We start from the raw sequence: 27,397 nt of genomic DNA on the forward strand, positions 1-27,397 counted from the left end.
ACTGCAGCAAAGTCCTCTATCAGACACTCACCGAAGCCCTGGGGCGCAAGAGGAGAAAAACTATTTCCAAAGGCACTTTATGAATCAGAACAATGCCTGGCACTTCATAGTTTATATGTGCAAGCCTCAAAGAGAGCTGGACCTGGTCCCTGTCTGACAGCAGGAGCTGTGGGGTGTGGGTACCTGTTTAACAAGCTTGGGGTGGAGACCTGATTTGCAGCACTTGCCAATTTCCCATTTCCAATACTCCACCAGAGCCAATTCCAAGGCACCGAGGCAATGTCACTGAACGTGGAGCTGGGAAGGGATGCATGCAATTGGCTCATGCAAGCAGGCACCAGCTCCAGCACACCACTCAGCCTGAACCGAATTTTTCTGAGTCAAGATCCTTCATATAAGAAGGGAAGCCACAGGATTATTTCAGCTAATGAGGACATAATGTTTTATTGTTGGCTTCTACCACCATTTAAATTTATCCATCTCTAATTAGTTTTGGGAAACAGAAAATGACTCGCCAAATATACTCTGCAAACAGCCTGTCAGACCATAAAACTGTCTGTGCTGGCTGCTCTCTCAGCAAACAGAGGGAGCCTTGAGTTTGCAACAGAGAAGGATTGGGAAGCCTGGGCTCAGTCTCATGAATAAAACATTTTCAGTAGCTTCTAGGTGAGAGGAGAAAGGGGTTCGGGCAAAGCCTACACCATATATTTTCCCTAACTCTCCACTATCTACTCTTGTCATTCATTTCTCAGGAAAGACAAGGTACAGCAGCTGTGTAGTTTTGAGTTAGGAAGATAGAAAGTTAGACATCTAAGGAGAAGCTGAGAAGAAGAAATCTAAGGAGACGATTTGGGTTGACAGAGGAGAGGTAAGAATAGCATGGCTGATGGAAAACTGAGAACAAACATATAACAGAAGGAAATAAGAACGATTTGAAAAACACTGAGTAGGTCTGTCTGACGGAGAAGGCAATGGCAAGCCACTCCAGTACTATTGCCTAGAAAATCCCATGGATGGAGGAGCCCGGTAGGCTGCAGTCCGTGGGGTCACTAAGCACGACTGAGCGACTTCACTTTCACTTTTCACTTTCACACTTTGGAGAAGGAAATGGCAACCCACTCCAGTGTTCTTGCCTGGAGAATCCCAGGGACGGGGGAGCCTGGTGGGCTTCCGTCTATGGGGTCACACAGAGTCGGACACGACTGAAGTGACTTAGCAGCAGCAGCAGCAGCAGCAGGTCTGTCTGACCAGAGGAGAAAGTTGTTAGTTAACTATTGTCATCATTATTAGCACCTACTTACTGAGCCCTTGACCATGTGCCGGGCACATTATTTCACTGACTCATCACAGAAATCCTGTATCACCACCATCACCGTCATTATCATTATCATCATCCTCACCTCCATTTTACAGAGCAGAAAATTGCAGTTTAAAGAGTTTAAGATATCTGCTCAAAGTCATACAGCTAGTAAGAAAGGGGAGGGGGCAGAACTCCAAGCCAGGTCTATCAGATGCTGAAGCCCATGCTATAAGCAGTGCCATTTATCATCTCTAAATATGTGTGAGTGGTGGGGGGGTGGAAAGGGAGATGTCTCTTTCAGGAAAAAGGTCCATGAAACCTCTCTGAGCAGGCAGAGAGGGAGAAGAAATGGAAAGGAAAGGGACCCCTGACACCCCTCCTAGGTCCTGAGAGCCGAGAGTAGAGAGCCTAAGAGCTAGCAGCCTCACCTACCACGTCTACCCAGCTCAGACTACTCCTGAATGCCATGCATTTTCAGAGAAACACTGACAAATCAATGCACAAGAAGAGGGGAGTGACTATAGGGTGGGAAGATTCAAAAGCCACCCTTGTTGGAAAGGAATCAGGCCAGGGAGGATGAGGCTTAATCCAAGGAACACATTTTTCAGAGATTGCTGGCTGATCACAAAACCTAGTACCTCTTCCAGGACACACAGCTAGATCACATTTTCCAGTCATCGTTGCTATTCAGTGTGGCCATGGACTGAGTTCTAGCCAATGGAATCTGGGTGTAAAGGATGTAAAACTCCTCCAGGCTTGGTCCCTAATAATCTCCCACGTGCCGTTCTTCATGCTCTTTCTCCTTCCGTGATGAATGCAGAAGCCAAATGTTGAAGAAAGCAGAGCCACAAAGTGAAAGGAGTCTGGTCTCTGAATTATTACTTGGAGATGAGCCTCCCACCAATCGAAAACACGGAATTAAATCCAGTGTGAGCAAAAAATAAATTTGTATTTATTAACATATTTTTAAAGACACCCTGCCAAAGCAACTGGAGCATACTCAGACGTGGAAAGTGATCATGATATTTAACCTTCAAATATCTGATGAGCCACCATAAGTTAAAAGATTTCTTTGATGCTACTCCAAGTTAGGGAACTAAGACCAGGAGTAGTGTCTGAAAGAAGACTGATCAAAACCCAGCATAAGGAAAACAACTGCTGAGAATCAGAGGTGTCCACAGATCTGGCTCCTGCCCGCCCTCCAGCGTCATGTCTCATCACTCTTCCCTTGGCTGCCCACCCTTTCTTCTGATCCATGAGCACCCTGAGCTCTTCCGTGCATCTGGGCCAGTATGTATGCACATTCTTCTGCCTCAAACACTCTTCCTGACTCCCCACAGGCCTTACTCATAGATTCATTTAACAACTGTGTATTGCTGCATGCCCACTTCACACAGGTACTGTTCTGGGTGCTCAGAATACAGAAGCATTCCTAGCAAAACAAGGATTCCAGGTATTCCAAGCAAAACAGACAAAAATCACTGCACCTGTGGAACCTAAATTCTAACCATAGATCAACATTATAAACAATGAACATAATAAATGAATAAGTGATCTAGCATGTGAGGGGACAGGTGCTCTGGAATAAAAATAGGTTTAGCAAGGAAAGGAGAATTGGGGGTTCTGGGCAAGAGGGGAAGATGGTAAGACAAGCTACCATGTTAAGTACAATGGACATGGTAATGGCAGGCCACATGATGGACATGGTGGACGAGGGGATGGCAGGCATCATTGAGAAGTTGGATACTTGAGCCAAAACTTGAGGAAGGAGACGAAATTTAGAGAATAATGGGGGGGCGGTGTTTTAGGAGAGGGAACAGCTAGAGCAGAGACCCTGAGTGGGAACATCCCTGTGTGTTCAAAGAATAGCAACAGGGCCCATGTGGCTGGAGTCGAGTGAGCAAGAGGGGATATGGTGACAGTGGGGATGAAAGGCAACAGGGACCCCTCAGGCTTCAGGTTCCATATCACTTCCTCCAGGAGCCCTTTGTGAACCCCTAAATCTTAATTATATTTACACCCCTCAATTCCATGACTTTCTCTCACAACAAAGTACCACAGATCAGGAGGCCTAAAAGACAGAAATTTATCATCTCACAGTTGTGCAAAAGGAGGGAAGAGGTCAAGGCACAACCTCTGAAAGGATGGCACAGCCTGAGGACACAACAGAAACTGATTAAAACCAAATGGGTCCAAGATGGCAGACAAGTCGATTTCCACTAGACGTTGGGCCTCAGTATAGGCTCACTGTAATACATCAGCAAGCCAAATGACACACCTACAGGCGCCATGACAGTTTCAAGGCCAACCATAAAGGTCAAAATGTTGGTGGTGGCCCAATTCCTGGAAATCCCAACCCCTCCCCCAAAATAACTAGAAAAATCCTCCCACTCATTAGTCTATGAAATTATTTACCCCTATAAGAACCAACCCTGTACACACTGGTGTCACTTGCACTTTCTGAGATGGCCCATGCTTTGTCTGTAGAGCATGTTTCTCTCTAAATAAATTCACTTCTTACCTATTACTTTGTCTCCCACTGAATTCTTTCTACAATGAGACATCAAGAACCTGAGCTTCATTAAGTTCTGAGACCTTATGTGATCTCAGTTAGAAGGCTATGGGTTCAAGTCCCAGTCTGGGTTTTGCCTAGGTACAAGTACCAATCTGAGTTACATGATTTTAGCACCAAGGTAGAAGCAGGGTTCATTCCTTCTGAAACAGAGAGGGGAGCATCTCTTCCAGGCCTCTCTCCTTGGCTTGTAGATGACCATCTTCTCCTTATCTCTTCACACTCTCTTCCCTCTACTCATATCTCAATGTCCAGATTTGCCTTTTTATAAGGACACTGCTCATGTCAAATTAGGGCCCACCCTAATGATCTCATTTTAACTTGATTATCTCTGTGAAGAGCCTGTCTTCCAATAGTCACATTCTAAAGTACTAGGGATTAGAATTTCAACATAAGCATTTTGGAGGACAATTCAACCCAAAACAGACCATGTAAGTTGTAAATATATCAGGTGAGTGTAATCTCCTCGGTTCTGTCTCATCACAACAAAGATTTGAAGCAACGGACATTAAAGCCCTCAGCATGTCACAGTTCTTGAAGAGACTGTGTTATAGCTCTCGGGTCTCGAACAGTCCATGTTATAGCTCTTAGACAGATCAGTGTTACAACTCCATGTTACAGCTCAGCTTTAGTTAGAAAATAGCAGGAAATACATCCTCGAGGCATGAGGGCTGCTGCTGCTGCTAAGTCACTTCAGTCGTGTCTGACTCTGTGTGACCCCATAGATGGCAGCCCACCAGGCTCCCCCATCCCTGGGATTCTCCAGGCAAGAATACTGGAGTGGGTTCCCATTTCCTTCTCCAATGCATGAAAGTGAAAGTGAAGTCACTCAGTCGTGTCCGACTCTTAGTGACCCCATGGACCGCAGCTTACCAGGCTCCTCTGTCCATGGGATTTTCCAGGCAAGAGTACTGGAGTGGGGTGCCATCACCTTCTCCAGGCGTGAAGGCATGCCAACCCAAAGACACGAAGAGAAGAATGAGTCCCAGCCCTTTGCCTCCTCTTTTTATATGTTTTTTCCTCCCCCCCTGGGCCTGCCCTATGTATATTGGGCTAGATAGGAGTGCTGTTTGTTCTACCTGAGGTCCTCACTCCAGTCCTCGGACCTTCCTTTGACCTTCCTTTGTTCTATTTCCATGGGCTTTTCCTTTCCTTGTCTTTTAGCTACCGCCATTTTGGACTCCTGTTTCCTATTCTAAATTCCTAACATGGACAGGGAGGCCTGGCGTGCTGTGATTCATGGGGTCGCAGAGAGTCAGACACGACTGAGCGACTGAACTGAACTGAACTGAACATACCCTTGCATTTAATTATTTTGGGTCTATAACCCCTACTTTGCTGTAGGTGCTGCCAGGGCAGGATCTAGTCAATTTCAGTCATCTCACTGCACCCAGCACTTAAGTCATTGCCTATCAGGTATTCAGTTGCTGCTGCTGCTAAGTCACCTCAGTCGTGTCCGACTCTGTGTGACCCCACAGACGGAAGCCCACCAGGCTCCCCCGTCCCTGGGATTCTCCAGGCAAGAACACTGGAGTGGGTTGCCATCTCCTTCTCCAATGTGTGAAAGTGAAAAGTGAAAGTGAAGTCGCTTAGTCGTGTCCGACCCTTAGCGACCCCACGGACTGCAGCCTACCAGGCTCCTCCATCCATGGGATTTTCTAGGCAAGAGTACCGGAGTGGCTTGCCATTGCCTTCTCCGATTCAGTTGCTACTTGGTACTTAATTAATATTTGCTGATCAAGTGAATGGCTGTTGGAATGAGTTGCCTCCAGAGGCAGTGGTTATCTGACCCTGGAGCTGTTGGGACCAAGATTTGGTGGTCATGTGGTGGTGATTCAACCATCACAGGGCAAGGGGAGACAGAGTAAACTTGAAAATCCTTTTCACCCTGAAAGTCTATAATTCCCTGGCATTCCTGAAACAAAGTCCTAAGTTCATTTTGTTCTGCTGCAAACAGACTGAACAACCTCCTCTTGTCCTTCAGTTCTGCAGAGTTCTTTCTTTCCATTTAAAATCCTCCTCCCTCAGGGCTGCCTCTCAGGGCTGTGCTGTGTTCTGTTGACAAATTAGAAATCCTATTGAGTTTCCAGCTTGATACTGCCCTGTTGGCCATTTGAAAGAACTACCAGGTAATAATTCCTGTAGTTTTAATGAAGCTGGGTTTACTCAACCCTCTTCTCTCCCCCACCCCCTTGCAATCTCCTTAACACAGCCATTTGATTATGAAAGGACACTGCATAGTAAGTATAAACCTCTGGACAGAGACCAAGCATTCAAAGTTTCATTTGGAGAAATGCGCAGCAAAATGGCAAAGAGAGCTAAGGTATGCTGTAGACTTTGTCTCCACTCGCTGCTCAGATGCTGATTTATGGTGGAATTTCAGGGATGTAATTAACCTCTCTGGTTGCCTCATCTATAAACTGAAGATAACACCAATGGGGTTTGCATCATAACAAAGGGACAGCAACACACTACGAGGGCTTACAAGCATTATTCTAACGTGAGACATTTTATTAGAATCTAATGGTACAGATTGCTTATCGTCACCTGGAAGCTCTGTAAATCCTGGTTCCTGACTCTCCCTTCTCCAGCTAGTTATGTATTAGTTCCTTAAACACACAACTCCTTTCCTGACCTGGGACCGCTCTCCTCCAGGAATATTTTCCCTCCCAACATTTACCCTTTGCGGATGCTTCTTTCCCCTTAGTTCTCAGCTGAGATCTTGCTTTCAAAGAGAAACTTTTCTTTTTTTCCTCAATCCTGCCTACAATGGATGCCCCTTCCCCACTCACTCACTATTAAGCTCACTCTCATCGCTATGATTTCTCTATAGCATTGGCATTGGCCACCTGACATGAAGAGCTAAGCTGACTCATTGGTAAAGACCCTGATGCTGGGAAAGACAAAGCAAAAGGAGAAGTGGGAGGCGTAAGATGAGATGGTTAGATATGAATTGGAGCAAACTCTGGGAGATAGTGGAGGACAGAGGCGCCTGGCGTGCTACAGTCCATGGGACACGACTAAGCAATTGAACAACATTTCATTCACCCTAGTCACTTGCTTGTTTGCTTCACCAGATCAAAGGACCATGCCTCCCTCACTCATGAACCCCACTACTCAAGTGGTTCAATAAATATTTGTTGAGCGCATGAACAGATTCATTTCTAACAGTGGACAACTGAAAACAACACAGGAAGGGTGAGGCTAAGGAACTCCAGGTATGTGCACGAGTTAGAAAGAACCTAGTCTTCCTCCTGAGTCTCTCCCTTACTCTCACAACACTTGTGACACCAGCTGTGTGGAGTTTTCCCCACCAAGCCATCGATGACACCAGCTGGATGACCATACAATTGAACACGATTCAGACACTATCTTCCTGAAGATGGCGTCAGATCCCACAGGTTAAGGGCTCAGCGCCATGAGACTACCTCTACTTCAGATGCCAATGGCAAGAAGCAGGTCCCCAGGCTACCCACAACTTCTGTCCAGCCTGGCTACAAATCAGAGATTCTCATGACCTCTTCCCCTTTGGATTCAATTATTTGCTAAAGCAGATCTCAGAACTGAGGGAAACACTCACTCACATTTACCAGCTTATTAAGTAAAAAGGATATGATAAATGATACAGATGAACAGCCAGATGAAGAGATGCACAAGGAGAGGTCTGCAGGAATTTCTAGCATAGGAGCTTCTGTTCCCATGGAGGTGGCATGCATTACCTTCAAAGTATGTAGATGCATTCACCCACCTGGAAATTATCTGAATCCCATACTATTGGAAGTTTGTGAAGGTTGCCTCATATAGGCATGATCAATTATTAGAGAGGTAGTGTGTGTGGCTCAAAATTCTAAGCTTCTAATCATGGGTTCTAATCTAAGCATCTAATCGGAGAAGGCAATGGCAAGCCACTCCAGTACTCTTGCCTGGAAAATCCCATGGATGGAGGAGCCTGGTAGGCTGCAGTCTGTAGGGTCGCTAAGGGTCGGACACGACTGAGCGACTTCACTTTCACTTTTCACTTTCACACATTGGAGAAGGAAATGGCAACCCACTCCGGTGTTCTTGCCTGGAGAATCCCAGGGACGGGGGAGCCTGGTGGGCTTCCATCTATGGGGTCACACAGAGTCGGACACGACTGAAGTGACTTAGCAGCAGTAGCAGTAGCAGCAATCATGGGTTTGGTCTTTCTGGTGACCAGCCCCCATCCATGAGCCATCTAGCAGTCCACTCAGAGTTGCTTTATTAGAGCAAAAGACACTCCTAACACCCTGGAAATGCCAAGGGATTTAGGAATCCTGAGTCAGGTAAGTGAAAGTGTTAGTTGCTCAGTTGTGTCTGATTCTTTGTGACCATATGGACTGTAGTCAGCCAGGCTTCTCTGCCCATGGGACTCTTCAGGCAAGAATACTGGAGTGGGTTGCCATGCCCTCCTCCAGGGGATCTTCCCGACCCAGGGATCAAACCCGATCAACTATCAGAACAAAAGATACTCCTAGTGCTCTTAGCACTTAGGAAGTTAGAAGGGTTTCAGAAGTTCTGCATCAGGAATGGGGGACAAAGACCAATGTATATATTTTCTATTGTCTCTCAATAAACTTAACAAAATTCTCGAGAGCCATTCAAAATCATCACTGAAAAGATTACATAGCGCTGTTTGTTCGGCGATTACAGTTTGTTTTAGATCACAAAACTAGGCACACTGTTGGATGGTTCACAGAGGGGAGGCAAATATTTGCTCACAGGTGTATGTGGAATGAACTTCTTTTTCATACATTTCTAGAGTCAGCCGGGCGGTGGTGAAGCGGGGAGAGGGATGTGGCACAACTTTCTGAGCCCCTATACACTCACCTGTGGAGTTAAGCATCAGGAGTGTGGCTGCACCCCACATACCTGTGAGTAGGTGATGCCCCAGAGAACAGGGGAAAGTCAGGAAGTGGCTACTGATTAAGAGAGGGAGTATCAGTTCCCTGGCCAAGAATGACACCAACAGTTACCACATAAATAAAGATCTCTCCTATCTACAACTCACCTTTCCCTGTTTTTAAGGCCACTGTACCTCCAAAGCCTCATTCAACCCTTGAAACTCCTCTTGTGAGGTCCTTGGCTATCATACACATATTACAGAATACACTTGGGCATTTGGAGAGCTTAGCCTCCTCACTCTTACCTTAAAAGTAGGGATATCTATGGCCTAGAATAATGCCTCTGGGGAAGAAAACCTCACTATGAATTTACTTACCCAGGCCATGTGAGATGGAATCTCGTCACCATACTGGAATGGTTACAGTGATACGAAGGCTAAACTACCAAGGCACAGGAAGTGCCTGATCATAAAGACCAACAGGATGGTTCAAGTGTTCCCAAACTTCCCTCCCTTGCAACAGAGATGGTAGATGACACTTACGTGTATAATATACCTTAATGTCAATCCTCTGGGTCACACACAGTTCCCAGGCACTAACTGGTAAGACTTTCTCACCTGGCCAGGGCAGCACCTTACAATACAACAAAGCCAGAAGGTGAGCAAGTAAATAACTGAAACACTTAAATATTTTCATAGTTATTAGCATGGGAAGCAGTTTTGCACAGTAGCTAAGACACAGCCTGTAGTGAAAACATATGGCTTCAAAGATTGGTTCTAACCCTTTCTAACTATGTGACCTTTAACAAGCTGATCTACCTCTCTGAGCTTCCATTTTTATAAACTGGGGATAGCAACACCCATCTCATAGAGTCCCAGGAAGGACAAATAAGAGAACACATACAAAGTTCTTTGCAAGAGACTTGGCATATAGCATATACTCAGTGTTAGCTAAGAATGGTAGCAGTAGTACTAAAAACAACTTGAGAATCCTCCAAAAATGACCACTCCACACGAAACAAGCTGGTTCTGAGTGACTTTTTCTAAGAGCTTTACCCCCAAAGAGTTGAGAAGTGGACAGTTGGTATAATGAAGTTCAGGAAGAAGCTGGATCATTCCATCAGGAATCTTGCCAATTTCTACTGCTTTCCCTCAATGAGAACTAGAATCCCATGGAGGGAGAAGAAGGAGAAACAGTCAGAGAACCCCTAAAGAGATGAGATGATAAATCGGGGGAGAGAACGTGGCATGCCCAAGAAAGCAAAACATACCTACAAATCTCTCTGGAAGGTCCGTGAAAGGAGGAAGGGTTTGGCCTTGAAGTACAGGTAAGATTTGGGTGAGAGGGGAGAAGAAAGGCAGGACAGAGATAGATACACAGGAAAAGGACGAACACATGGCCAAAGCAGAGAATTTGTGCCAGAGACCTGTGAGCAAGGCCCCCTGCCCTCTTCTCCTTGCCTCTTCCATCCTCCTTTGCCCGTCCCAAAATAACTCAGCCCTTTGGCTAAGCTATCAGGATGTTCTAAGTTGGTTCTGCTTGCAGTGTTTCTACAGCTAGCTAATTAAACATAGCACATTTAATTGAATCGTAGTGAAAGCCATAGCTGATGTCTCTACACCCAGAGGGGAAAGGCGGAGTGTGATGGAAACCAACTGTGTTTTACTGGTGCCAGCTAGAATGCTGCCGGTGTTTTCAAAGCTCAGCATAAAAGGCATGATATTTGAGGCAATATCATGTACAGATTAGAGTAATCTCCCCAACAAGAGAAGAGAAGATATCCCTTTTATACAACAACAGTTCAGTAAATTTTGTTTAGCTTGCGTAGGATACAGTTAATTACAGTAATTTATCAAAGTGGCATAAGGTGGTATTCACACACACAAAGAGTACTTTCCCACAGTGGAAAATCCTTAGTTTTATAGAAGCTGAAGCTAGTACTAATTGAATTTTCACTTGGGTAGATAAAATCTTTAACAACTCCGGAATAACTAAATGCTCTTTGCTCAATGATGTGGATCGGGATGATTTACAACACCTTTCACACAATCATGCTAATTTTGCTTTCATATGATTAATTAAAACAATATGTTCATTCTTCCTAAAGTGGAATTAGGGCATCCAAGGAGCTGACTTCTATAGCCAACTTCCCTACCCAGGAATAGAAGCAGTGTTCACACATTGTCTTCAAGGAAGTGTCAAGTCCATGGGACCCTGATGAAGACTTTGTCAAGTCCAACTTTGCTCTTTGGAGGGCAGCAGAGGTGAATCTGATGAGCAGAGAGAGGCTTCTAGAACTTCAGAGATGAAAAGGACTTTCAAGGCAATCTCGTGAAAAGCCCTCACTTCACAGATGAGAAAAGTTTGGAGAGACTAACAAGTTGTCCCCAACTTAGAAGGCCCCATTTCTGGTAGAACTGATACCAGTATCCAGCTACCCTGAGGTTTAACCCAGTCTCCTGGAGAAAGAGCACTGGACTAGGAGTCAGCAAACCTGGGTTTAAGACCCGATTACGGACTTCCGTGGTGGTCTTCACTGCAAGCAGAACCAACTTAAAACATCCTGATAGCTTAGCCAAAGGGCTAAGTTATTCTGGGACGGGCAGAGGATGGAAGAGGCAAGAGGAGGGCAGTAGTTAAGAATCTGCCTGCCAGTGCAGGGGACACGGGTTCGATAACCAGTCCAGAAAGATCCCATACACCTTGGAGCAATTAAGCCCAAGCTCTGCAACAAGAGAAGCCACTGCAGTGAGAGGCCCACGCACCACAGCTAGAGAATAGTCCCTGCTCACCACAGCTAGAGAAAGCTGAGTGCAGAAACGAAGACCCAGTGCAGCCAAGATAAATAAATAAATAAAAATCAAAAGAAAAAAAAAGATCTGATTCTGCTGCTGACTCTCTGTGAGAACTTGCAAGCAGGGGTCTCTCACCCTCCTCCTCAAGGAATTGGGAAAATGATAGCACTTGCACCATCAATTTCCCAACATAAGAAGCTATGAGACAGATGAAGTTTATTACAGGAGCTCTTTCATGTCTAACCCCCACTTTCTCCTGAATTTCCCAGACCCCACTGCTTTAGAATCCTGCTCTGATCCTTAAAATCTTCAAAAGGGGCTCTCTCTTGTTTTCCCAGCTGGGGAAGCTGAAGGCTGGGGGACTTTAGACCAGGCAGCTACTTAGTGGCAAAATGCTTTGGAACCCACCTCCCTTCCTGTGGCCATTCCCTTAGAACCCTGCCCTCTGCCATGGAGGAAAGTGGATGGCAACTCTGTTGGGTAACAATCCTAAATGCTGAGGGAGCCCTACTCATCCTGAAGCTTTGGTTCACCTAGCAAGAGACTCTTTTTAATCAGGACCCCAGTGTTAGAGTCCAGTTCTTAAGCAGTGAAAGACAGAAAAGACCTCCAGCACCTTCACTTTACAGATGGGAAAATTGAGGCCCAAAGGAAAAGAAAGTGCCCTTTACTAAGCACATCTGATAAACCAGACATCAATTCAGGGGTTTTCTCAGGTGACCACATTTCATTCAAGGGCAGAAAGAATGTATGACTTATCCAAGGGCATATGGCTGCTAAGTAGTTAATCAAGACTCACTCAGGACTGCTCTGTTTTCCATGCAAACAGTCTCCAAAACTTTCTCCCTACCATTTATGGAGCATTTTATGTGTTGAGTGTGAGTTGTTTTATATGTACTAACCTATTTTATACTTCAAATGAACCTCTACAGGCGGCACTACTACCCCTCCTGCTTTAGAGACGAGGAAAGGGAAGCAGAGAGGCGAAGTCACCTGGCTAAACTCACACACCCAACGAAGCCAAAGACAGAGATGTGAATTCAGGCCGTGTGTCTCCAGAGTCCAAATTCTGAACCTCTGCACTCAACGGCCACCTCTAATGCACTGCCTCTCCTTAGATTTCTGTTAGGGCTGCAAGGCCTCTGGTGTTTGGACCACTGCTCTCCCTGCAAGAAAATCAATTAGGAGGTGCCAAGTACAGGCGTCACACGCCTTCAAACTGATAGCACAAAGACTTCAAATGGTCCTTCAAGAGTTCTTGCTTCCCCCAAGGGGTCACTGGTTCTGCCTCCACGGATGCCATTAGCATAATGACAACCCTGCCAGCAGCCTCAGCCCCCGGGCTGCCTGGGTCTGAGTGAGTGGTTGCCTCCCAAGGCCTCCCTTCGGCTTCACGCTCCAGTGGAGAGTGCAGACAGCCGCGTTCATCTACCCCGGCAGCCTGGAAACCCACTCAGCAGCTGCGTGCCCCCACCCTGAGGCCAGTCCACTAGGAAGACCTGTGAGTTTCTCCAAGTTGGCCTGACATTCAAAAGGATGGAAAGCAAAAAAATAAAAAACATGGATGACATGGGATAGTACAGCAGAAAAAATGGGGGTTTTATCCAGATGAAAACAATTCATTTAGTGCTCACTTTGGCAGCACATGGAAGGATACAGAGAAGACCAGCATGGGCCCCTGCCCACATGCAAATTTATAAAGTGGTCCATATTTTTAAGAACCTACTATATAGCACAGGAAACCCTACTCAATATTCTGTGATAAACTATATGAGAAAAGAATCTAAAAGAGAATGAATATATGTATATGTATTATATAATAAAATCACTCTGCTGTACCCCTGAAGCCAACACAACATTGTAAATCAAATATACTCCAATTTAAAAAAAATTTAATTCATTCTTTCAAGGTGTTTATTATCACAATTTCTCACCTTCCCAAACTCAGTATCTCTAAGCAAAGCTTCCACAGTTACTGCTGTTGCTACTCAGTCCCTCAGTGGCGTCCGACTCTTTGTGACCCCATGGACTGCAGCACACCAGGCTTCTCTGTCCTCCACTATCTCCTGGAGTTTGCTCAAATTCATGTACACTGAGTCAGTGACGCTACCTCACCATCTCGTCCCTCTGCCTCCCCTTTCTCCTCTTGCCTTCTACGTTTCCCAGCATCAGGGTCTTTAATGAGCTGGCTCAGTTCTTTGCATCAGGTAGCCAACATCAATGCTGTAGAGAAACAGACAGGATTGAGAGTGAGCTTAGTACTGAGTGGAGGAGGGACATCCAGGCAGGCAGGGTGTACTGGCTGGAGCATCTGGAGGCACACAGGTGGTGCCAGTCCCAGACTATCCAGGATCCCAGAGCTCAAACCGCGTTCGAGTCCATCCATGTTCAATACTGGGTTTCATCTTGGCTTCAGTCTGTGATCTATCCTCTTAATCTCCTCGGGGACATTGTTTCTGGGATCAGTTCCTACAGCCTATGACACATGGGACAAGATGGCAACTCCTCTACCTCCATCTTCAATTCAAAAAATTTCAAGGAAGTTACATGCTTTTTCTGGTGGCCAGGAAAGTGGGATCTATTGCTGGCTATCCCAACAGAACCATGTAGGATTTTACAAAAAACAAAAGGATGAACTGTGGTAGAACATCCCATATTTATATGGGAACCAGTGTGTTATGACAAAGTCCCTTAAAAGAGTGTACATTACCTGTCTACCTAGGTAGAGCAATAATATTCAATATACACACATGCTATTCAAGAAGCAATAGAAATGAACCATAAGTTATATATGCTAAGCAGAAATTAAATTTATATTTTTTTCTATCCTCCACAGTGCTCAGCACAGATGAGTCACTCTAAGAAGGATTTGTGAAGTGACTAATGGATTATGCTTCAGTTTCCCTGATAGTTCAGTTGGTAAAGAATCCACCTGCAATGCAGGAGACCCCAGTTCGATTCCTGGGCCAGGAAGATCCGCTGGAGAAGGAATAGGTTACCCATTCCAGTATTCTTGGGCTTCCCTTGTGGCTCCACTGGTAAAGAATCTGCCTGCAATGCAGGAGACCTGGGTTCGATCCCTGAGTTGGGAAGATTCCCTGGAGAAGGGAAAGAGTACTCACTCCAGTATTCTGGCCTGGAAAAGTCCATGGACTGTATAGTCCATGAGATCCCAAAGAGTTGGACATGACTGAGTGACTTTCACTTTCAATTTTCAGTTTTAAAAAATATGGTTATTTTTTAAAACTTAGTGACTTAGCGCAGGTCTAAGTCTTACTCACACAAAGTCCATCGCAGTACAGGTGACTGTTCAAGGCAACTGTCCTCAGAAGAAACTCAGAGACTTCACCATCTTGCAGTGCACATCTTGCAGAGCATCTGTAACACAGGGCCCCTCAGTCAACATGCAGAAGAGAGTTCATGGAGGAGAGGCAACGTGGGGGTGTCTCATACTGGCAATTAAGTCCCTCACTCCACAAGCGACCCATATCATTCTGCTCACGGCACATTGTCTAGATCAAGTTACCAGCCCCACCTACTGCAAAAAAAAAAATTGGAGAATATCATCTTTCATATGCCTGGAAGGAGAGGAAAACCAAGTGTGAGCTCTATTAATGGTTGTCTCCATTGAAATCAGTTAAGATTACATTCTATAAAAATTATACCCCAATTTTTAAATTTAAGAAGTTCCAAAGAGAAGAAAGTGGCCTAAAGCCTATTAATATGGCTTTTCTACTACTCCATCACTGAGCTCCATTCCCCACATTTCTGACTAAACCCATATTACAGCCCAGCAGAGACTAATTCCATTTGAAAGTTCAAAGTTTATTTATTTTGCACGCTCCACTATTAGACAGAAATGACCTTCAAAATCCAATTGAGCATACAATCCTACTAGAGGCAATTGACAGTTCTTTGCAAAAGCTTTAAAAAAAGATGCCTACTCTTTGACCCTGTAATTCCACTCCTGTGATTTAACCTGAGGAAATAAGCATGGATATGCACACAGATTTAGCTACAAGGATGTCCCTTGCAGCCTATTTGAAACAGGGAAAAGGAAGAATTAACCTAAATGCCAGCACAAGTGTTGTTTAAATAAAGTATGTCCTCACACCAGACAACTATATATCCATTAATAATCATACTGTGAAGGAGTGCTCATTAATGTGAAAAGAGGTTTGTGGTACATTAAATGGGGTAGGGGGAGCAGGTTATCAAATGGTATGTACACTGTATATGTCTGGGAAATATTCCACAAGAAAATATATCAAGGAATTAATAATGCTTGCTTCTGTGTGGGTGAGATTATAGGTGTTTTTATTTTCTCTTTTTGGCTAGACTATTATTTTATGCTATTATGAGTACTGCCATTGAAGTAAGAAAAACAAGGTAGTTAAATTATAAATAAATAATATCCTTGAGCTTATCACACAGTCACTGCTCATAATGGGGCTTTTATCTTAGAAATTGACTGCAGGCGATTAAGTTCTTTTTAGTCTTTACTGTTCACAGTCAGTATCAATGACAATAAGAGCCGGGCAGTTTTGGGGAGATAGCACTTCCCAGTTTATAAGACCTTTCAAATTCAGAAGGCTCCAGCAACTGTAGGAGGAAGGTAGGAAAGGTCTTGGTATCCCACTTTACAGCTAAAGCTCATGACTCACTGCTCATCTGCCTAAGCATGGAGGCCACACAAGCTTCCAGGCCATGGCACTGTCCCAATCTAGGGAACATCACTGTGTTCCAGAAGTGCTGCTCACACAGAATATAAATGAAAAGCGCCCCCTGGAGGTGCAGAGTGTCCAGTCCTCCTCAGACCCTTACTGGAGAGCTGCACATGCTCCTATGCTAATGAGCTAGCCCATGGCCACAGTGGGTTACAGGCAAAAAAGCAACTTAGTGTTCAACAGGTATTTATTGAGCACCCTATAAGTCAGTGCTGTGGGGACACTGGAAACTAAGTTTGGCCTTTATTCTTTAGGCAATGAGAAGACATTTGAGGGTCCTAAATAGTACACTCATTTAAGCAGAGCTGTGTTTTAGAAAGAACATTCTGATAGAAATGAGTCAGTGAAAGTCAGCAAGACCATAGAGGGAGTTGGAAGGCTGTTGCAATCATCTGGACAGAAGGAAATAATTGCCTAAACTAAGGCAGAAGTATCTGAGTGACAGATAGCATCAACATCATCACTATTTTGATAGGATTAGTAGGCGCTACTGTTTACTGAGCACCTATCATGTGTCATATGCTATGCTAGTGATTTACATAGGGAACCCATTCAACCTTCAAACTAATCCTATGCAGTAAGCATTATTATTATCCTTTCTCTGAGGTAAGGGTTCAGAAGAGTTAGGTCACCTACCCAAGGTCACACAGCTGGTATGTGGCAATGATCCCAACTTGGGCCCATGTGACCTCAAAGCTCATCCTCTGAGCCATTGTGCTAAAATGAGTAAAGAGGGCAGATGGCAAAACGGATGATACTGACAGCAAAGGGGCGTCATGAGTTTACTTCCAGAAACGTGGGAGGCCACAGAATGTCCAGATGGGTGAATGCAGGTGACGTGCAGAAAGGCTAGGACTGAGGCTGAAGCTTTGGAGGCCACTGGCGTGTAGGTGAAAGCTGGTGCCCTAGGAATAGACAGCTCATGGAGACAGTGCACAGAGCCTGTTGCCCCAAATGGAAGCCTGGGGAACCCAAACTTTAAAGGCCAGGAAAGCTTCTTTGAAAAGGCAAAACACAATCAAAGCAGGAGAAAAATCAGAAAAGAACAGCACCAAGGAAACAATGAGTGAAATGGTTCCAAAAATCATACTAAGCCCACACTAGACTTAGTGGTATCAAATGTTACATTCCCAAGAATAGGGACTGATATTTCTGAGCACTGATTCAATGGTACTAATCTGAGTGCTTTATGTATATTAGCTCATTTAATCTTAACCACCTTTCCATAGGTAGACATTATCCCAACTCTCAAATAAGAAAACTGTCCTGTCCCAGGTCCTACGGCAGAGATTCAAAGCCAGGCAGTCTAACTCTACAGACAACACCCATGGCCTCTTTACTGTCTGGCTCTAGAGCTGGCATTCACTGTCCCTATACTATCTTGTCTTCCTCAGTAATCTCTAACATTTTTGAACACTCAGTATATGCCAGGCACTGTTCTATATACTAACTCAATCTTATTACAATAATGTTATTAGGTGGGTACCATTATTATCGTTACTGTACATATGGGAAACTGAAATCACAGAGCAGCTTCCCAGAATCACAGCTGGTAGAACCATAAAGGTATAGTAGATCCATCCATCAGGAAATTAAAGAATTATCAATCAGTATGTGGTAGGTGAAAGCAAGTTGGCAGGAGTCCTAACCACAGTGAAATGTAGAAATGAAAAGTCAGAGTCCAATGGGAACGAAAAATGATGAAACTTCAGCACTTGAAGAGGCCTGGGATGTCTATTAATGCTATTGACAAAGTGCCAGGCACAAGGTCAGATTGCACTTTCTGGCCCCTGCGCTTGTGTGATCCCTAGGACTATTTTCATCCAATGAGCAGGGAAAAGACATGACACATGTCACTTCTAGGCCAGTTGATTGTCAGTAAAAGACCCTCCAGAGTACTCTGTGCCTCTGTCACAGCATCTGTAGCAATAGTAATGGTGGCTGCTCCATCAACCCAAGTTCCACAGGAGGGGGACGTAGAGACAAGCCTCACCCGATGCAGAGTGGACGTGTGGCATGAGTGAGAAATAAACTTGGCTGATACCAAGCCTTAAATGACCTAGGTGGGGAAACAGAGGGCCCAAAAGGACAGAGACTTGCATCACAAAGTTGGATACCTAGAGGCACTGAAGGGCAAGAACCCACATTCAGCATTCCATCCAGTTATCTCTCCTCTTTACATACCAGAGTATCTTGTTGCACCTTGTTAAGTCACTGCTCCTTCTAACCCAAAGCATATTCAACTCTGTAAATTAATGCGAAGGCTACATTTTACTATTAATTACCTAATTTTTACAAACTGTCTCCTCATACAACACACTCAAAGCTCAGTTTTTTCCAAAAGGTATAAGGAGAAGGCATGGGGGTGGGAGTAGGGAAACCCTGCTCTATTATTTATAGAATCAAGGCTAATTTAATTAAGTTTTGACACAAAGTGCTCAATTTTGCAAACAGTTGCCACCCATTCTTCCTGCAGTCTGGATCTCCTCATAGTAACTGACTTCACTCCATCTTCCTCTTTGATGTATGAGGCTATAAAACAGGGAGTGAGCAAGTCACCTTCGAAGAGGCCTTTTGTCATTGCAATAACTAGAAGTAATTTATGTGCACCTGGAATTTAAGTTCTCTGCCTCTGACTAGGCAACAGACTGAAATCACAATTTGGATGCTGGCAGCCAATCAGAAGGTTAAAGTGATTCTGAAAGGTATCAGTCTTCTAAAATCTAGGATAAGGAAATACCAGGATCTATGCTCAGCAATTAGACCATCAGCAAAGATTTTAGATTCAGGCTGCCCCTTGTGTACATGGGATTTACTTCACTGTGCAGGTATCCTGTGATACCTTCCCCATCATGACCACCATCCAAGTCCCTCCCATCCTCCATGACCATGTTTAAGTCCTGCCTCTTCCAGGAAGCCCTCCCTGATTACTCAAGGCTATGATATATATTGTATGCTATAATTTTACAATTCTTTGGGTACTTGTCACATTCTCCCTTGTGTTTGCATGTCTACATTCTGTGGATCATGCTTCTATAGAAATAAGTTTCAACTCATGTGCCAATCCTGATCAATTAGTGGCTGCCTAGAGTGAAGACTCCAAGGTTCCATCTGGGCTCAGTGGTTAAGAGTGCAATGATTGATTAACAAGGTCTGCAATGTGCATGGCCAGGAAAAATGAAAATGTATGGCATGTCTGCCCTCTGTCCTGTAAACAGTGACTTCTTTAAAGATAGGGTCCATAAACTGCATTTATTTATATTCAAAGGAACATCTGCACAGGCAAATAATGCATGGTCAAAAATTATTTGATGAATAAATGTTTCCCATTTTAATAATGAGCTTATTCTAATGCATTAATCATATAAGTTCTAATTATGGTTTTTTGAAATAGCCCTTAACATACATAAGTAGATCTGACTCCCATCAGAAATCTTACCAAAGCTGGATTTTATATGAAGGATGGCTTTTGACACATCAGCCCCCTAAGGTTTCTGAATCTGAAAATATTAATACTTAATAACTCCTAACATCTGTACAGTTATTACTGATTTCAAAGTTCTGTACTTCATTTGATTACCACATGACTTTCATAAGACAGAAGTTTATTCTCATTTACAACTTTGAAACAACTTGTTTAATAGCATAATGAATAGTCAGACCAGAAGTTGTAACCCAATAAATGTTTACCAATCCTTCAAAAATTAAATAAGCCCTTAAAGTCTAGGCCAGTGTTTCCTGTAGTCTTTTCCACTGTAGAACATCAGGGTTTTTGTAGGGTTATGACATGTCTTCTTTGTGGTTAGATGAGTTTGAGAGACATTAATAGGTTTCCCCATGGGTGGGACTTCTCAGAGCTTTTAAGACAGTGATATACTTGGTCAACTGCAGAAAGGGCTCTTGACATGAAATACTTCCCATCTACTCCACCTCAGAACCCCTTTGACAAGAAGCACTTGAGTTTCACAAAACCTCTGGACTCATCAAAATACTATCCTTCATCTTTATATAAAATTACCAGCAAGAGCACTAAAAGGATAGCAAACTAGTTAACAGTACTTCCACACTAACTGGCTGTGACCTTGAACGGGTCACTGAATTCCCAGCCTCGCTTGCCCACCAGGAACACACAGATTCTAACAGGGCCTAACTCATGAGGACTGAATGAGGGAAGGCAAAGTGCCTAGATCATCCTAGTATTCGATAAATGTTGGCTGATTTTTATTGCCAAAGAGGCAGAAGGTCAGAGCAGAATCTATTTAAAACCAGAACAAAACACTGAAGGTTGGGCTCCTTGGGAGGCAGCCTCCAGGATGGAGTTTAGCCTGCAGGAGGCTTGGAGAGGAGCGTTCTTGAAGTCTACGTCAGGGGAAGGGAAGGGAAGAAAGAGGGGAAAAAAGCTGAGCTGTGAGGCAGCCCAATGAAAGCAAGCCCCAAAGGGAAAGGCCTAGAGTTAAACTGACCCTTCAGAATTGTCCCCATTTGAACTGAGAAGGTCAGGCATGAATCTGTCATTGGATGTGGGTCACCCAAAGACGGCCTCAGATAAGGCAGCTCAGGCTACCAGCACTCCCAGCAACCAAGGCACGTTCTCCAGCAGAGGGGTATCTGACCAGTGCACATAGAGTTTTGCATGCACGCACACACACACACACACACACACACACACACAAAATACGAAATAAAGCAAAAGCTTCCCTGACCCTCTGGGAAGGAAAAAGGGCACTCTGCAGACATCAACCAAATCTAGTCACTTATTCACTCATCATTTATTAATGCCTACCATATGCCAGGCTGCAGGGCTAAGGGGTTATGAATCAGGTACTGATTCTATAGCAATAATAATAATAATGTCTTCTCTTGACTTTTTAAAGCATGAAAATAAAGATGGGGAAACAGAGTCGGTAGAGATATCAAATCACTTGAAGCCAGGACATATTCTCAGATGATCAGTCACCTGTCAGCCCAGTATGAAAAGATGTTAATTTGAATGAAGAAAGGGACACGGCAATTTTTTTCCCCACAGCAATACATCAAGTTGTTCTCCCAGTGATTTCGCAAGCTTGGCAAACTCTGTGCTGCACGAAATTGAATTTCCAGGTTTGGGGAAGCCTGGGCAGGCTCGAGATGCATGAGGATTTATGACTTTAGGTACTTAAAATGCCTCCCACTATATTTGTTGTGACCTTCTCCCCTCTGCCCATGGCCCCAAGTTAACCACAGCCTGGGGCAGAGCAAAGGTTAAAGGCATACCAATCAAACAAAAGCAGCCCCAGAGAGACAGATCTCTGCCTGGTGGAGGGAGAGACACCAAAGTCTTTCACATCCCTGGAAGCCTTGGCTGTGTTCCTCTCTGCCCTGGAGCAGCTTCAGTTCTCAGGGTCTACCCACGCTCCCATCCTCTCAGGGACCCCTCCCATCCTCTGCATCTTGTCACTTGCCTCCCTAGCAGTCCCTCAAGCATTGTTCTTCTCTAGCAAAGACAGCTCTTGTCTTTCCCACTGACCTTCTCACCTGTTTATGTTGCGTCTTCTCAAGAAGCCAGTCAGCTACCCTGCAACTAATATTTCACATTTGTGTAGGATGTCATAATTTATGACACACTCTGGGCCTCACGATCAGCTGAGAGGCAGGCATTGTAGAAATGATGACTCCCACTCTGGAGATGAGGGCATGGAGGCCCAGAGAGGCAAAGTTACTTGCCCAAAGTCACAAAGCAGAACAGTGAAACCCAAACCAGCCCCTCCATGCCACAAACGAGCCGCACCCACCGCCTCTCAGCCCCAGGGACCAGGCCATGTGTTGGCAGTGTGGCTCACACTCGTAGGACAAGTGATCCAAGTCACAGACTTGGGGAACTACCTGGGAATCCACAAGAAGGAAGGGATGGCCAACCCCGCAGAGGAGGCCCATGTATACACTTCTGCACAAACATACGATCCAACTTGAGCATTCCTGGAGAAGCTAAAGGTGGTTGTTTTCCAAGCCAAAAGCAAAATTTTTAACTAAAACAACACAGATTTTTTTTTTTAACTTCGCTGCCCCAAGTGAACTTAGGAAATCCATGGGCCTCTGAGCCTAAATAATTTTCTTGTCAGTTTAAAGTTCTTGTTTTAAAATGTTCCCAGGCACTTGTTTAAGAACAAGCCCTTGGCAGGTATTCATTCTACATTTTCTCTTTCACTCAGCAGATAATCACTGAGCACCAACAGTGGACCAGGAGCTGCACTAAGTTCTAAGGATTCAGTCAAGGACCAAGAAGTCAAATTCCTGCTCTCAGGAGGTCTCACAGGCTGGCAGAATATTATGGTTATTAAACAGGCAAATACAATGCACAATTTAGAAATGTCACAACCCTTTGTAACCCTGTTGGAGTTTAAAATATGACAACTTCTATGAAGAGCAAATTGACAGAAGCTATCAAAATTTTAAATGTGCATAACTTAGGGCTCAGCAGATGCAAAAGTAAAATAAAACAAATTAAACTAAAACATCAGATATTAAAGCAAGGGCAAAAGGGTATAGATACGAAAGGGGAGAGGGACAGGAAAAGGAGGAGGGAGGGAGCAAGGGAGGGAGGAAAGAAGGAAGGAAAACTTAAATACCCATCCAAAAGAGTCTAGCTTTAAAAGTTATGGTACATTCATACCATTGAATACTAATAGTCAATAAATATATGCAATAGACTTATTTGTACCAACCTGGGGAAATGGTTATAAGACAAGCTAAGTGGAGGAGACAAGCAAGCTGGGGAACAATGCGTGTGTTTTACCTATCCATGTGTATGTGAGTATGCACATCGCTCACTCTCTCAGCAGTGCCCAGCCCTTTGCAACCCCATGGACTGCAGCCCACAGGGTCCTCTGTCCGTGGGATTTTCCAGGTATGAATACTGGAGTAGGTTGCCATTTCCTACTCCAGGGGATCTCGGAGGGATTGAACCAGAGTCTCTTGCATCTCCTGCATTGGCAGGTGGATTCTTTACCACTGTGCCACCTGAGAAATGCCGTATAGGCATATATGAACAATTAAATGTATATTTATTTAAAGCCAAAGGGAAAACATCAGCAAGGATACAGCCCAAACTGTTACCAGGGATTAATATCTCTGAGCAGTGGAAGGCGGATGGTTTAAATTGATAAACCTTCAAAACCTAGCAAAGTAACCTTACTTTTGTAACTTTGAAAACCCAGCTGAGCAAAATAGAGTATTAAATGTTCTGAGAGGGGAAGAAGGGAGAACTGTCTCTCAGCACCAAGCAAGACTTACACTTCATTTCTTATCACTTTAATTTGCTTGTCTTTCAGTCTCCAGCATTTCCCAACAAGACCCCAAGCATCCTGCAATTTTTAACCCCACCTAGTGGCAAATAGGTGAATTTCAGATGTCAAAACTTAGAATTACATTGTTTTGCAGGAGGGTGAATGTGTGGACTTCACAGCTAAATACTATGAAATGACTAGTGAGAAAAGGGGGTCTTCTAGAGCTCCCCTTATAACCCAACCACCCAACAACAAGTTGCTGTGAAGAGAAAACAAGCTGAATGTGTTACAGAGGCTGCTTCCCAGTTCACACACTCACTTGTGTAAGAAACATGTGTGTGCTAAGTCGCTTCAGTCATGTCCAACTCTTTGTGACCCTATGGACTGTAGCCCTCCAGACTCCACTGTCCAAGGGATTATCCAGGCAAGAATTCTGGAGTGGGTTGCCATGTCCTCCTCCAGGGGATCTTCCCGACACAGGGATCAAACTCGCATCTCTTATGTCTCCTTCATTGGCAGCCGGGTTCTTTAGCACTAGCGCCACCTGGCAAGTCCCACACATTTTTATTCTAATTCAGCTAAACTTCTATTTTGAGCTCTTATTCTGCCAAGAGGGCAGGGATTTATTTTTAGTCAATACAGTACCACTGGCTCTGCTCCCACAAACACTCCCAATACACAGTTTACACACACATAACACAGGACCAGGAGGAAGTTCAAGGCGGGGAGGGGTCTCTGGGAGCCAGTGTGCTGGGAGGGGGCGTTTAGGTCTACATAGGCTACTGTAAGGGGCTTCCCTGGTGGCTCAGATGGTAAAGCGTCTGCCTGGAATGCGGGAGACCCAGGTTCGATCCCTGGATTGGGAAGACCCTCTGGAGAAGGAAATGGCAACCCACTCCAGTATTCTTGCCTGCAGAATCCCATGGACAGAGGACCCTGATAGGCTACAGTCCACGGGGTCGCAAAGAGACACGACTGAATGACTTCACTTTCACTTTCAGGCTACTGTAAGTGCCTCTGAGCCTTCTCACTGGGCTCTTTCTGGCCCAGCAACTGTCCCTTGCTTCTGAGTCAGAGACTCTCTGCACAGTCAGGTCACTTCTGCCTCCCTCCAAGACTGGCCATATCATCTTTTTCTCTTGCTAGTCGCCTCCCGGGTTCCACCCAGGGGAGGGGAGGGAAAGGATGCAGGAAGTCTCTCTCCCAGATCACAGAGTTCACTGCTCTCAACACCTCCACCTCAACAGTCCCCACCACACCACAGGGAATCTCCATCTAGTCTTGTAGGGCTGTGGGGAGTGGTAAAGCCCTCTGTGCTCCAACACTCCAGAAGTCAGCAGATGGGAGCACAAAATCATGGAAGCTCTTCCCCAACTTCCCCTGAGGTAAAGAGGTCTATTGCAGAGTAGGGTGCAATCCAGGATGGGGAAAAGGAACATAAATGGAGAAAAAAGAAGAGGCTAATGCATCATGTGCAAATGGTATAGCCAAGGTTTGGTTCAGTTCAGTTCAGTTCAGTCCCTCAGTCGTGTCCGACTCTTTGCGACCCCATGAATCACAGCACGCCAGGCCTCCCTGTCCATCACCAACTCCTGGAGTTCATTCAAACTCATGTCCATTGAGTCGGTGATGCCATCCATCCATCTCATTCTCTGTCATCCCCTTCTTCTCCCGCCCCCAATCCTTCCCAGCATCAGAGTCTTTTCCAGTGAGTCAACTCGTCACATGAGGTGGCCAAAGTATTGGAGTTTCAGCTTTTGCATCAGTCCTTCCAATGAACACCCAGGATTGATCTCCTTTAGAATGGACTGGTTGGATCTCCTTGCAGTCCAAGGGACTCTCAAGAGTCTTCTCCAGCACCACAGTTCAAAAGCATCGATTCTTCGGCAATCAGCTTTTACTGGTATATAATTGTCTGTGTCTGAACCTCCACCGCACCATTTATTGTGTGCATGTGCGCATGCTCAGCCACTCAGTCATGTCCAATTCTTTGTGACCCTATGGACTATAGCTCACAGATATCTCACAGGAAAGAGTGTAGTTGTCTTTGGTACACCTTGCTCTAGAATAAGGGTCCCACCATTTCTTAGCACTCATTATCCCATTAGAATAGAAAATGTGACATGATTAATGCCTAGGAAATTCCCCCAAAGTCCCCCCAAATACGACTCCAATAAAACCCAGCTAGATAAAAACGGGGAATCCATTAGTCCTGTAAATTCTACAGACACATTTCCTCCCACCCATGCCAAGAAGATAAAGACTATGCTCCCAACTCTCTCTTATCCCTTCTGTGGATTGGCTCCTTCTTCCACAGACTCCACAGGGCTAGGCAGACACTCAACTAAACACAAGTCCCTTCTCTAGAAAGCTCCCCCTGATCCATGAGAGAAGAGAGAAGCCATGTGACTGTACTCTCTACCATTTCTGATTAGACCAGAAATGAAGACACCTGGCCCAAGATCAGATTCCCTCCTGGGAATTTGAAACTGGGATTCAGAGACATTTAGTCAGTATTTGAAACTGGCTATACTGATCTGACCAGTAATGCTGAAGAAACTGAAGTTAATCGGTTCTATGAAGACCTACAAGACCTTTTAGAACTAACACCCAAAAAAGATGTCCTTTTCATTATAGGGGACTGGAATGCAAAAGTAGGAAGTCAAGAAACACCTGGAGTAACTGGCAAATTTGGCCTTGGAGCATGGAATGAAGCAGGGCAAAGGCTAATAGAGTTTTGTCAAGAGAATGCACTGGTCATAGCAAACACCCTCTTCCAACAACACAAGAGAAGACTACACATGGATATCACCAGATGGTCAACACCGAAATCAGATTGATTATATTCTTTGCAACCAAAGATGGAGAAGCTGTATACAGTTAGCGAAAACAAGACCAGGAGCTGACTGTGGCTCAGATCATGAACTCCTTATTGCCAAATTCAGATTTAAATTAAAGAAAGTAGGGAAAACCACTAGACCATTCAGATATGACCTAAATCAAATCCCTTATGATTATACAGTGGAAGTGAGAAACAGATTTAAGGGACTCGATCTGATTGATAGAGTGCCTGATGAACTCTGGACGGAGGTTCGTGACATTGTACAGGAGACAGGAACCAAGACCATCCCCATGGAAAAGAAATGCAAAAGAGCGAAATGGCTGTCTGAGGAGGCCTTACAAATAGCTGTGAAAAGAAGAGAGGCTTGCACAGGAGAAAAGGAAAGATATAAGCATCTGAATGCAGAGTTCCAAAGAATAGCAAGGAGAGATAAGAAAGCCTTCCTCAGTGATCAATGCAAAGAAATAAAGGAAAACAACAGAATAGGAAAAACAAGAGACCTCTTCAAGAAAATTAGAGATTCCAAGGGAACATTTCATGCAAAGATGGGCTCGATAAAGGACAGAAATGGTATGGACCTAACAGAAGCAGAAGATATTAAGAAGAGGTGGCAGGAATACACAGAAGAACTGTACAAAAAAGATCTTCACGACCAAGATAGTCACAATAACGTGATCACTGACCTAGAGCCAGACATCTTGGAATGTGAAGTCAAGTGGGCCTTAGAAAGCATCACTACTAACAAAGCTAGTGGAGGTGATGGAATTCCAGTTGAGCTATTTCAAGTCTTGAAAGATGATACTGTGAAAGTGCTGCACTCAATATGCCAGCAGATTTGGAAAACTCAGGAGTGGCCACAGGACTGGAAGAGGTCAGTCTTCATTCCAATCCCAAAGAAAGGCAATGCCAAAGAATGCTCAAACTACCGCACAATTGCACTCATCTCACACGCTAGTAAAGTCATGCTCAAAATTCTCCAAGCCAGACTTCAGCAGTATGTAAACCGTGAACTCCCAGATGTTCAAGCAGGTTTTAGA

General features: G+C 44.6%; 1 protein-coding gene, 1 non-coding gene and 1 pseudogene across 2 annotated transcripts in view; 2 read left to right on the plus strand and 1 right to left on the minus strand.

Annotated features, from left to right (window-relative positions):
* The window catches only part of LOC148777047 (uncharacterized), a 125,612-nt gene that overhangs the window by 46,895 nt on the left and 51,320 nt on the right, over window positions 1-27,397 (minus strand). The window lies entirely within an intron of this gene.
* Window positions 13,156-13,245, plus strand: LOC148777048 (U6 spliceosomal RNA; annotated as a pseudogene).
* TRNAS-GGA (transfer RNA serine (anticodon GGA)) lies at window positions 24,313-24,384 on the plus strand. The gene has a single exon. It is a non-coding gene; the product is annotated as a tRNA-Ser (tRNA).

This window comes from Moschus berezovskii, chromosome 8, assembly GCF_049115385.1.
Source record: "Moschus berezovskii isolate FMDL1 chromosome 8, NW_MosBer_1.0, whole genome shotgun sequence".
Classification (NCBI taxonomy): domain Eukaryota; kingdom Metazoa; phylum Chordata; class Mammalia; order Artiodactyla; family Moschidae; genus Moschus; species Moschus berezovskii.